Genomic DNA, 9547 nt, shown 5'->3' with positions numbered 1-9547 from the left:
CTTTGTAGGGGCCTGGTTCCCTGCACTGGCTCTGCCCACGTGAAAGTGCCTGGCGGGTTTGGCTCCGGCCCCCAGCAGCCCTGACTGGGAGCTCCCTGGTGACGCTGGGGCTCCAGCTGCAGTGGGACCAGGGATGGATGGGGACTCATCTATTAGCGCAAAGCCCAGTCCTGAGCTAAGGCCACACCTGGTGCCCCCGGAGACCTGCTCTCCCCTCCCCCGGCCTGAGCGCCTCATTTAGGCACCCTGATTCTAAGCTATCAGGTCCTTGCCCAGAGTTTTTCAGTACAAAAGAAAACGGACAAGGATGACAATGGTCTGTGGGGACCCCCGTAGTGCCCCCAGGGCAGGGCTGGGGTCAGTCATCCCGAGGCTGTAAGCGCCACCCAGGGGACAGTTGGGGCCTCCAGGGGCAGCGGCTGCCCTTCCATCATCACTCAGCTTCCTTCCCTGGGGGAGCCCATGGGCCATGGGGCGGTGACCACATGACCACACCAGGCCAGGGAAGTGGCCCGGGAGGTGACATCATGAGCAGGAGGACCCTCCCCTGATGACCACGTGGAGTGAGTGACAGGAGCTCACTCAGTGGGCCCTCCTGCCGGCTCAGGGCCACCCTCATGCATGACTGGCTGTGACCTGGGACCATGGCTTCCCCTCTCTGCCATTCTGAGCCCTGCAGATTCTGCGTGGGGGTGGGAGGGTCTCACTGGTTTCAGGGCTTGCAGAGTAGCGACCTGTGGCCTCCCTTCTCTGTGCCACCCCTCTAAGCAGAGAGCAGCCCCAGACCCTTTGCCGGACCTGGGAAATGGGGGAGGACTTGGCTCTTTGAGTCAGAACAGTCAGGTCAGGGGAAGGGGATGGAAGCCATGTTGGGTGTCCCTCGGACTCCTCTGACTGCCCTTCAGGCCTTGACGCCACCCACCATGCCCCACGCCATCCCCAGAGGCCAGCAGGGCCAGGCTAGGGCAGCACAGCCCCTCCATGCCCCTCTCCTGGGTCAAGCCAGGCCTGCAGTGGACCCAGGCGAGGGGCCCAGCTGGGCCGTCCCCAGCAGAGAGCAGGCAGGACCTGGGAGGGCGCAGCATGTGCTCATCAAGGGCACGGATGCTGGGCGCTCGCTTCCCAGAGGGATGGGTTTCAGTGTGGACCCCGAAGGTGAGGGATGGCCCTGCCCGTGTGAGGCGCTAGGTGCTGGTGAAGCTATGGAGAGGAGCCGCACCAAGGGGCCCTTCTAGGGCGAAGAAAGACGTTTGGCTTTTGTTTGTTTTGTTTGTTTGTTTTTTGAAGATTTTATTGGGGAAGGGGAACAGGACTTTATTGGGGAACAATGTGTACTTCCAGGACTTTTTCCAAGTCAAGTTGTCCTTTCAATCTTAGTTGTGGAGGGTGCAGCTCAGCTCCAGGTCCAGTTACTGTTGTTAGTTGCAGAGGGCGCAGCCCACCATCCCTTGTGGGACTCGAGGAGTCGAATCGGCAACTTTGTGGTTGAGAGCCCACTGGTCCATGTGGGAATCGAACTTGGCAGCCTTTGGCATTAGGAGCACGGAGCTCCAACAGCCTGAGCCACCGGGCCGGCCCTGGCTTTTGTTCTTGTTACCCAAACCTCCTGACCCCTATTGAGAAAGTGAAATTGCCCTTGGAGAGGCCTACGGGGTGGCAGGCCCACCTGGTGGCAGGGGTGGCCCATGGTTACACGGGAATGAGATCCAGCGGGGTCAGGGGCCAAGAGGGCGGCATGGACACATCACCTCCCCCACTTTGCGAGGCCCCGATTTACGGGGCATGGGTAGCATTCAGCCCCAGGACGCCCAGTAGCTGCTGTGGGCTGACCTTGGGGGCGCCGAGCCGGCTAGCCCCACAGGAGGTGCCCTGGCCCCGCCCTGAGTGGAGGTTCTGCTAACAGCCCTGCCTCAATTCGCTGTGCACACCCTGCCACCTGTGACCACCCTGGAAAACATATGGTTTTAGTCCTGAAGGCACCAAGTCTCTGGTTTTCCTCCCGGGAGCAGACCCTGATCCGAACATGTATCTGATCCCGTGGGGCCCAGGTCTCTCTGTGGCGTCAGGTGGAGGTTCCAGGTAAGTGAGCTGCCGCCTACACGTGTAGACCCCAAGCCCCGCAATGATGCCTGGGGACAGCGTTCCTTGGAGTCCGGGGTCTAAGCTGCCAGAGTGTCCCCTGTCAGTCCTTGGACTGCCTGGGCCCACAGCTGGTGGCCCGCAGGAACTGTGGGTCTCAGGCAGGGCCCAGGGGTGGACAGAGGAGGTGGGGCAGTGAGGAAAGGGACCCAGGACAGCAGTGTGGCTCCAGAAGCCACTAGAAGGTGTTTGGAGGAGGAGGCTGGGCCGGCTGTGTGGTCAGATGCTGAGAGGTTAAGACAAGATAGGGGACAGACCACTGGATTTGGGGCACTGGGGACAGTGGGGCCTCCATCCCTGTGCCTTTGACCCCCAGCCGCATCTGGTCTGACTTCCCAGGGCCTTGAGTCTGGAGCAGCAGCTGCCACTTGTCAATTCCGCCCAGAGGGTCCCACCGCAGGCTTGAGCCCCCCAAGTGTTCTCCCATCTTCCCCATCTGAGGAAATGGCCACCACAGGCTACCTGCCTGGCCACAGTGTGGGTGCTCCCCTCCTCCTGGCTCCACCTCCAGGTCCAGTCCAAGCCCACTCAACCCTCCCTGGGCCCTGGTAGAGCCATACACAAGGGTGGAAGGCTCACTGGACATGCAGAAAGAGGCAGAGTCCAGGCCCGCTGACCGGCCCTGCATGCGGCCCCTTCCCGTGCCACCCCCCTTACCCCCCTCCCACTGGGATCCTGTTCCTGGCGACATCTGAATAGCTGTGCCCCTGCCCTATCCACCCACCTCCTGCTCACCTCTCAGACCACCCCTCCACCAGCCTCCTCCTCTCAGGGCCTGCATTGCACTTGTCTGGTGGAAAATACTCGTAAGAGTAACCATCTCAGCCACGTTTCGGTGCCAGCTCAGTGGCATTAGGCACAGTCACCCTGTCGTGCGGCCACCTCCTCCGTCATCTGCAGGACTTTCTCATCTCCCCAAACTGACACTCTGTCCCTATTGAACACTCACTCCCACCCCTCCCCAGCCCCGGCCCCCCATCTACTTCCTGTCTCTGAATCTGACTCCTCTGGGGACCTCCTGTGAGGGGGTCCTGCAGGGTTTGTCCTCCTGGGACTGGCTCGTTTCACTGAGCACAGTGTCCTCAGGGTCCATCCACGTGATAGCGGGTGTCAGGACCTCCTTCCCTTTCAGGGCTGTGACATTCCACTGTGTGGAAGGACCCCGTTTGGTGTATCCGGTCCTCTGTCAGTGGACACTGGGGGTGCTCCTACCCCACCGCCGGCTGCTGTGGACGTGGGGTGCAAATCTCCCTCTGAGACCTGCTTCCAGTTCTTTTGGTTTGTACCCCGGAGTGAATTGCTGGGTGACAGGGCCATTCTCTGCTTCATGTTTTGGGAGCCGCCAGGCTGCTTTCTACCCGGCGGCACCATGGTACGTTCCCTGCAGCGCTGCCACGGTCCAGTTTCTCCCCATCCTCCCAGCACGGTTGTTTCCTGTTTGTTTGTTTCGAGCCATGCTGATGGGGGAAAGTGGCATCTCTGTGTGCACAGCACTTTTTAGTCTGTGGTACTTTTCAGGTTTGTTTTTCACAGGAGCCCCAGGAGAGCAGCCCTGGCCCCGGCTCCCATCCTGTCCGCGGCTGAGGACCAGGCCGGCACACTGTGCTGAGGACCTGGGCGTCTTTCTGTTCCCTCGGGAGGCAGGTGCGCTGGCCTCTTCGCCCCGACCACCAGGAGGCCTCGCCTGCAGCCCTCCCAGGCTGGCAGAGCTCCGTCTCCCGGTCCTAGGGGCCTGGTGAATCCATCTGCTCACAGCTGGAGTAGTTCAGCTGTCCAGGGTGCCCCAAGGAGGGGCCCAGCGCTATAAAAGACAGCTGGGGGTTGGTGGCTTCCCTCAGGACCCCAGTGGCTTCCCTCAGGCCTCCAGTGGCTTCCCTCAGGACCCCAGTGGCTTCCCTCAGGCCCCCGGTGGCTCCCCTCAGGACCCTGGTGGCTCCCCTCAGGACCCCAGTGGCCTGCAGGATGAACCAGTGGGCGTTCACTTGCTAATACAGGGAGAGATGTCCCAGGCAGGGGAGTCTTGAGTGGAAAGGCTTGGTGACAGCGGGTGCAGGGGGAGCAGCCAGCAGGACAGGTGGCCTGTGTCTGCAGGGAGAGAGGGTCTGGGGGGAGGACCAGGCTGGGGAGGGGGCAGAGGCCCACCGCTCTGGCCTGGTGCGAAGTCACTGAGCACAGAAGGGACAGAGGCCTCCCAGCCCTTCTCCATTTTGGCTGCCCCGCCCCCTGCCACACCTTGTCCCCAGCTGTGTCTGCAAGACAACCGGACTCTTCCATCAGAACACAGGAGCTCAGCGTGCTCCTTCTCACATGGGGTCCGGTCAGCCATTCCACCATCTGAAGGGGGAATGAGGGCTGGGACCCCAGGAGTCTGTTGCCAGATTCCCTGGAGGACAAGCTGGGTCTAGTGTGGGTTAATGCCCCCCAGCAAGGCCGTGCAGGGGTGTTGGGCACCCGACCTGCACACTGTTCTTGCTTCAGAGCAAGCACAGCAATGGCACCCAAAAGAGCCACCAGTGGCCCCAGGTGTCTTGAGTCCAAGGCCACAGAAGTCGTGCAGCCCACATGTCCCCAGAGGGGAGCAGAGGGACTCTGGGGGGATGTTTTGAAGGGGGTGGGTTGCCCTGTCTGGGGTTCTCACTGATTCTCCAGGATCACATCCCAAGAATGGAAATGGCAGTGGGAGGGTCCCCGAGCCAGCAGCCGGGGGCCACCTGCCTCCAGGAAGCTGGGCTGCAGGCCAATTTGTTGGTGGTTCTTGGGGGGCAGGGGCAGGGCCCTTTAGACCCACAAGCCCCAACAGCACCTTCCCATGGTTTCACCCCTAAAGCAGGAATCTCCACACAATGCCGCCCTGCGGGCTGGCACCTCAGCTCGTCACCAGGGCTCAATGGGCAGGATCTAGGCTGGCGGGTGGCCTGTGAAGCCCTGCCCGTGTCCAGAGCGGTGTGAGGCATGGGCAGGTCTTATCTCCCTTGGCCCAGGAAGCCTCCGATGATCCCCTCAAAGGCTCAGCAGGTGCCACCTGGGGTCCTCGGCAGACTTGGGGGGGAGTGCTGCCTGCCCAGGGTTGGCCACAGGGTGAGGTCAGGACGTTTTAGTATTAAAAGAGGTGGTGGCCTCAACTTGAACCCTGAGCTGGGGGTGGGACAGGCAAATACCAGCTGCTAAACCGAGGGCCTGACTTCCAGCCCTACTTAGGTCCCAGAAGCGCAGGGGAGGTTGAGGGCACGCTCAAATCCTGACCTCGAGGGGATGGCTCGGGCTGCTAGCCCCCCTGCACTGCCTGGTTGGCACAGAGCAGGGTCCTAACAAAGGGGCGCTTTGTGGGCTGCTGGCGTATGGCCCTAAACCGGGCGGCTGTGCCTATCCCGGAGCCCCACTGGGGGGTGGGCAGAAGGGAGCTTTGGCTCTTTTGACAGCTGCTGGGTCAGTCGGGGTTGGGTCTTTGATAACTGCCCCTGCTCCTGACACCTACAGAAAAGGCGCCACGGCTCCACCCCACACAGGCTGAGGAAGCCCCCCGGCAGCTTCTGATGGTGGATTGGGACCCGAAGTCTGCGGGAGCTAAAACAGATTAATACGTTTCCTCCCACCTCCTAAATTCTTCTAGCTGGGCTAATAATCACACGAACAGAGACAGATTAGCAGGAGAAAATCAGTTTTAACGCACGTGCATGGGGAATTCACGTAGCATGAAAATCTAGAGGCAGCGAGGGAGGCAACACTGGGCTCTATGACATTTTGGACACAGGATAAAAGGGGGTTGTGGTCTCATTTCAGAAGTGGAATGCGCGACTCACAGGGAGCTGAGGAAAAGTGGAACACACATGGCAGGGACATGCTTGCTGGGCAACCCGGAAACACTGGGGCTGGGGCATCTAGCTACCAGGCCCTGCCCCAAGGCCCCCTACTCACCACGTTTAATTCCAATTAGGCTCAGGTGAGCACCCGAAGACCCCCTCCTGCAGCAGCCTTTGCACCTGAATCTCTTGGGTAGGAAGAGGAAGGCTCAGAAAGGTTCTTTCTGAGTCTTGCATCTTAATAAACAGCTGAAATATCAACACCCCAAAGGCAGCTGCAGGGAGGCCAAACTTTGGTTTCCTTCAAGCCAACGGGTCCCTTTGCCCCAGTGAGGTGCTCGTTGGAGGATAAGAGACTGCTGCGTGCGAAGGCCGGCCATGTCCCCAACGGCCTTTCCATGCCCTATGCCCCTAGCAGGGAGGCCCTGGGTGCCATGGGCTCCTGACCAGGACAGGCTGCCAGGATGCTGGGCGGGCCTTCGACCGCTGCAGTCTGTTCTCAGCACGGCAGTCAGAGCCCAGAGTCTGACCCTGGGTCCCCTGCCTGCCGCTTCCCTTCCTGCTGACCAGGTACCTGGACACTGAGGATGGGAAAGAGGCGCCAGAACTCAGGCAGGTGGCACAGGGCTCTGGCACCTTGTCAGCGAGGGCACAGCACCCCTCAGGCTCCCATTCTCTGCAGCTGTGCCACGCACGCCATTGGGCCAGCAATAGGGCAGTGAGCAAGATGGGGAGCCTGTCCCTGCAAGGGCTGTGAGTGTCAGAGTGGATTAGTGCCAAGGCTGGGTCAGGGAAAACCGAGGCAGTGGCCCGATCTGGGAGCCCCACGATCCAGGGACATCTGGGCAGAAACCCAAAGGAAGTGAGAGAATAAGCTCAGGGATACTGGGGGAAGAAGCTACAGGCAAGTGGGAAAGCAGGTGCCACGGCCGCAGGCAGAGGCTGCCAGCAGTTGGGGGGACCCGCGCAGAAACCAGCGTGGCTGGAGCTGCAGAGGTGGTGAGCAGGGTGCGTGTGGACTGGGGGACCAGGTCCTGACACCGTGAAGACTGGGGCTTGTGTTCTGAGGAGGGAGGGAGCTGAGCAGGGGAGGGATGTGTGCTGCCTTGTTGAGAAGCATCTCCATGCTGCCGAGTGGTGACAGACCCAGGCAGGAAAGACAGGGAGGTGGGGGGACCAGCTACGGGGCTGCTGCAGTAACCTGAGGAGAAGGGGGTTGCACTAAGAGAGTAAGAGGGACCTTTATAGCTGAGCTGCCAGGCTGGGGGACAGACTGGATCTGCAGTGTGAGAAAGGTGACAAGGAGAAGCCCAAGGCGAGGGGAGAGGGGGTGGCCTGAACTGCTGCAGGAATGGAGCTTCCAGAAGGACGAGCTGCCATGGAGGTGGGGGGAGCAGTTCTGGGGCTCCGCCTGGCCATGTCACGTTTCAGATGGCCGTCCACCACCCAAGTGGACAGGTCGAGGGGGCAACTGGCTAAGTGAGTCTTGATGGGCCTTAATCCTTCTATATGAGCCTTGGCTGGAGGAAGTAAGCTTCTTGCCAGAACTGACGCAGCCGTACATGCAGACCTACCCTCCCACTGCATTCAGTGCGACGGACCATGCACCCCTGAGGTCCACACACAGCCCTGGGGATCCCAGCCCACAGGGTGGGAGCCTCTGAACGAGTGGAGCCCAGGAGCACAAGAGTGCAGCCGGCAGAGTTTGGCTGTGTGGTCGGGACAGTCTTGTCAGGATCACTGTGAAAATGACGGACTGGTGTGGACACCGGAGCCCACAGCTCCCTCCTACATGGGAGCCCAGCTCCATTTGGTTGCTTCTCCGACAGGTCTCACTGAGCACTCAGCCACCACAGGACCTCAGCAGCGGCACCTGGCAGGGAACCAAAGTCTTCCACCATCTAGGGGAGGACAGACAGATAATCAGGCGAAAGCATGGCTCCCAGTGCACCCAGAGCCCCACCCGACACCCCACCTTGGTGGCTCATCAATTTGCAGATTTATGTGACTTCACTCTTCTCTCCAGCTGGATGTTCTCTGGATAAAAGGGGGGGGGGATTAGGCCTCAGGCCATGGAAGCCCAGGACCATGGGCCTCCCTGAGTGGAGAAAACCCTTGTCGGCATCTCAGAGGGGCTGCGGGGCTAATCGGGTCTCTTGGGAGGGGACTGTGGCCTCTGGCCTGCGTGTCAGCCAGCAGCAGGCTGACTGTCGTGGAGTGATGGAGCTGGGCAGGCACCATGTGGCCTGGGTCAGGTCCCGTCCTGCCCTGCCTGCATGGGGACCTGAATGAGTGAGCCCTAAACTGACTGCATTTTCTTCCTAAGCTGCATCGTTCTCACCAGTAAAACAGGAATAAAAAGAGAGCTAACCTCACAGGATCACTGTGAAAATTAAGTTAGATAACGTGCAGAACACAGCAGAGGCCTGGAACTTGGAAGGCGTTCAGCATCAGCGTTTAAAATGTGCCGGTGTAGGATGCGTCATCCTTGGGGGACAGGTTCTGGTTATCTTTTGTCTTCTAAAAGCTTTCCTTTTTCAAATGTCCTTCATTAAGGAAGAAAGAATTTCATTAGTATTTAGAGAATAAAAGTGATAAATCAGATTGTACTAATATGGGAGCCAACTGCCCCCAGGCCTGTCCTCACCTGGTGACACAGTCACACCTTCAGACCCTGTGTGAGTCCCATCCACACAGCCGCCTTACCTGGCCACGGGAGGACCTCAGGGCCTAGTGAATGGCTTCTTGGGGCCTGATCCCTGGGCTAGAAGCGCCAAGCCGTCTGCCTCTGCTCACACATGTCATTTGTAGAAGCCTGGATTGCCCAGGGGCCCCAGGGTTTGCAAGCTGAGATTCTAAATAGCGGGAGGAGCCAGAATCCTGGGCTGCTGAGCTGTAGGGGTGGGGGTGGGGCCAAGGGCAGGCACCGGCTACCCCCACCTGGCCCCGGAACCTCTGCTGCTGGTCCCTGTGCCGAGCAGGCTGCTGTGTGGGCAGGTTACCTGTCCCTCTCACCTTGCACATCCTGGACTGGAAGCACACGCCAGGGACAGTGTCCAGAGGATGGAGTCCCCCCAGCACAGTCAGGGTGCCCTGAGGTCTTAGAAGTGGCAGTGGGCTGGGCTGAGGGGTGTGGGACCTGGGACCGTGTTTAGGACCTGGGACCGTGTTTAGGTGTAAGAAGGGTTCTGAGGGCACACCGGGAAAGACCTTGAGGGTTCATCCCTATCCCCCAGAGGGCAAGGCAGGGGTGAGCTGGTAGGGGGATGTTTTCTGTGCAGACCCTGAAGTTGGGGTTGGGGGTGGGTCTACAACCAAGGTCAGGACCTAGTGTGAGGCTGGGAACCAAGCTTCTGACCTTTGTCCTAGGAATGACCTTGGCTCACTGTCCTGCAGGGCTTTAGCCTCTGACCCCAAGGGGCCCAGAATGTGCTCTGGGAGGATGGGCTGGCATCTTGCTCTTCCTGTGAACCCCCTTCTTCTAGGGACCCCATGCTCAGGATCACTGTCCTGGTACCGCCCCCATTTTCCTGGAGGACCCTTGTGAGGGGGAGGGAGCTTTGGAGGACCACTGCAGCCTGTCCTGACTCCAGGACCCAGGTTAGGGT

This window comes from Rhinolophus sinicus, chromosome 16, assembly GCF_057876585.1.
Source record: "Rhinolophus sinicus isolate RSI-liver-muscle chromosome 16, RSI-T2T, whole genome shotgun sequence".
NCBI lineage: Eukaryota > Metazoa > Chordata > Mammalia > Chiroptera > Rhinolophidae > Rhinolophus > Rhinolophus sinicus.
Note: the sequence above shows the minus strand (reverse complement) of the source record.